The sequence below is a fragment of the Mesoplodon densirostris genome, chromosome 7, assembly GCF_025265405.1.
Source record: "Mesoplodon densirostris isolate mMesDen1 chromosome 7, mMesDen1 primary haplotype, whole genome shotgun sequence".
NCBI classification, from domain to species: domain Eukaryota; kingdom Metazoa; phylum Chordata; class Mammalia; order Artiodactyla; family Ziphiidae; genus Mesoplodon; species Mesoplodon densirostris.
The window spans coordinates 62,192,353-62,195,732 of record NC_082667.1 but is presented as its reverse complement, the minus strand read 5'-3'; the positions used below and the strand labels follow the sequence as shown (position 1 = coordinate 62,195,732).

The 3,380-nt window shown below is 40.8% G+C and overlaps 1 pseudogene; it reads right to left on the bottom strand.

The window, feature by feature from the left end:
* Positions 1-2,126: 2,126 nt before the first annotated feature.
* On the bottom strand, positions 2,127-3,135 carry LOC132494322 (olfactory receptor 52B6-like; annotated as a pseudogene).
* Positions 3,136-3,380: the final 245 nt, after the last annotated feature.

Sequence of the window (3,380 nt, the reverse complement as noted above, 5' to 3'; positions counted from 1 at the left end):
ATTAATAATTAAAACAACAAAACAAGTAAAGCTATTATTTGTAAAGCATTTATTATATGCCAAGCATTATTATATGATATATATGTGAATATATACATATATATGCATATCTTATATATGTATATTTCTCATCAAATCATTAAGAGAAAGGTACTATTAGTATTTCCCTTTTAAATGTGAGAAAGTTGAAACCTAGAGAGGTGAAGTAACTTGCCCAAAGTCACATAGTATACAGAAGAGTCAAAATTACAACAAAAATCCAGAACCCCAAAACTTAACCGCTACTCCTGTTTTCTCCTCCACATAATAAATGTTAATAACTTCTCTCTCATACTATCTCTAGGATAAAGAAAGCTATGCAGAAGCTATGTGGAAAGAAGAAAGAGCAAAATGAACTGAACAATCATTGAATGCTTACTATGTAATAGATAAATGATGTTACATCATCCTTATCTTATTTACAGATGAGTAGTAAAGGAAGTTCATTGGGATTATGCAACCTCTAAAACTCATCAAATAAGTGAGTAGTAGATCCAGGCTTTAAGTCAAAGCCTGGCCTCACACTTAACACAGTTCTCTCCTCTACTTGACACTGAATCCCAGGGCTGAGAAGAGCTCACTCAAAGAAGAATAAATGTGAGCATGAAAGTGATATTAAAAAAATCTTTAAAATAAGAATTTTATGCACATACACACATATTGCATATTTGCTATGAGCAGGTTCTTATGCTTTGGAGCAATAGAAATAAAAAGCCTTTAAAAATAACCTCTTTCTTCAAGGAATACATTCTAGACAGGGCATAAAGCCACCAACATGAAAAAGATCTTTTTTGTGTGTGTGTGTGTTATGCAGGCCTCTCACTGTTGTGGCCTCTCCCGTTGTGGAGCACAGGCTCCGGACGCGCAGGCTCAGCGGCCATGGCTCACGGGCCCAGCCACTCTGCGGCATGTGGGATCTTCCCAGACTGGGGCACGAACCCGTGTCCCCTGCATCGGCAGGCGGACTTTCAATCACTGTGCCACCAGGGAAGCCCTGAAAAAGATCTTTAATAAAACAAGAAGAAATAGTCTCAGGACCCAACAAAATAGTGATTTAGATGAAAAGAGGTGGAGAATCTTGAAAGATGGATCTTTCACTGTGGGCTGAGTATGGAAGTGGACAGCATTGAGATGTGAGCTAGGTTTTTGAGGATGAATTGGACTTGGGATAAATTTCAGGCTGAATTGCTCTTCTCAATCTTCAAGGACATAAGGCTAGACTAATCTCTGGTGTCAATAAGTAATGATTAGTGGGCAAGAAACTAAGTTACATGTAAATGTTTATATTTCTTTAACAAGTTATTAAAGAATATGTAAGTCTATGTCTATTAGATAAGAGTAGGTATTTGTTCATTTTAATGATGACTACAATTTTTAAATACAAAACATATTTGGTTAGAAAAGAGTACTCTATCCCTATACTATTATCTATATTTTGAGGAAAGCTCTGTCTGGAACAGGTAACAGTGGCCCAGGCTTATTTGATAAAAGTTTCTGAAATGGTATGTTCACATTTAGCTGATGATAAATGGATGGGTCCACCTACTGTGTATGCTACTGTGTGTTAGTGTCTCTGAACTTGGGTATATAAACATGTGTAATTATGGACATGTGTAGCTGGTAATAAAAATAAGTGTCATCCCAGGGAACTATAAGTTTCTAGACATGACAGTTCTTAGGGGTTTCCATTGTGAGGAAGATATTGAACTGGCAAATCTAAATGTCAAAATTATATGAGTGATCAGTTATCACATTTAGGAGAAAATGAAAGTGGATGCTGAGAAAAGTACTATTTAGGTAGTAGATGCCAGATAAGTTATCACATTTCCCCTAATTAGTTTTTCTTGAGATAGTGGGGGGATCAGAAGTTATTTGAATAATAGATGGAAGAAAGTGGGGTGGGTATTACTATACATTTTTGAGAAAATTAATCAAAGGTAGATTTGAGTAGAACATGTATTTAATTAATTGGAACATGGATGAGAATAACACAGGGATAAATGGAAGATGTAGAGATGAGGAGAGGGTGAATATAGAACAATTAGTAGGTATAGAAAGGGATTAATTTGAGGTCAAGTTAGGAGCATTTATTTGGATTTCTTGGCAAGATTTTAAAACGTCTATTTAGCCCCTTCCGAAATCTGCTTGGTCCTCACTCCATAAATAATGGCATTGTGCATAGGTGGGATGACCACATAGAGGTTGGCCAGGAGGATATGGACATAGCATGGGATGAGGCTTCCATCAAACCTATAGGCAAAGACAGAAAAGAGGGCAGGGATGTAGAAGAGTAGGATGACACAGACATGGGAGCTGAAAGTAATCAGAGCTTTGGACCAGGCATCTCAAGAAAGGAGGTGGGAGACAGCTCGGAGGGTGTAAATGCAGGAAACAGTGATAAGGATGATGCCCAGGTCTGTGGAGAGTAGAGCAGCTGCCAACCCATACCAGACGTTGATGGAGGTCTCAGAATAGGACATACGGGCGATGCCCATGTGCTCACAAAATGTATGTGTAATGATGTTGACTCGGCAGTAGTGTAGGTGCTTGAGGAGAAAGATGGGTGGAAACATGATGATGAAGCTGTGGGCCAGCATGGCAGTGACGATCTTCCCAATGACTGTGCTGGTGAAGATTGGGGCATATCTCAAAGGGGAAGAGATGGCTATGTAGCCGTCAAAGGCCATGGCCAGGAGGACTGCAGAGTCAGCCACGAAAAGGAAGTGGATGAAGAACATCTGGGTGGGGGCAGCCATCAAAGGAAATGTGGCTCCCTAGCCAGAAGTTAGCCAGTGCTTTGGGCATGGTGGAAGTGGGGAGCAAGATATCAGCACTGACCAACATGGACAGGAATATGTACATGGGCTCCTGCAGGCTTGGCTGGGAGAGGATGACACAAATTAAAATGCCATTGCCTGCCGGAGCATCTATATACGTGGTGCGGAAGAGGATGGAGAGCCAGATGTGTAGGTGCTCCAGCCCAGGGATGCCAATAAGGAAGCAGCTCACCAGGCAAGTATCAGAGTTGTTCACAGCCACTGTGTTGTTAGCAGATAGAACAGCCATGATTTTCTGCAGAAACCTCACCTGTGCCATAAGGGAAAAATAGCTTCAGACTTCATATATATTAGCAGAGTGCACATAAAGGCTTGCCATCAGCCACAAGGTCTGCACACACTCACAGATCCTACAACCAAGTTGGGCTCTGCACACAGGCATATTCTCTATAGGGAATCACACCCAACATCTGCACAAAGTACAGAGCTCTAGACCCCCACAGACAGGCTCTGTGTCCTTATTCAGAGGCCCCTCATACAGTTATAAGACTTTCAGGCACCTGC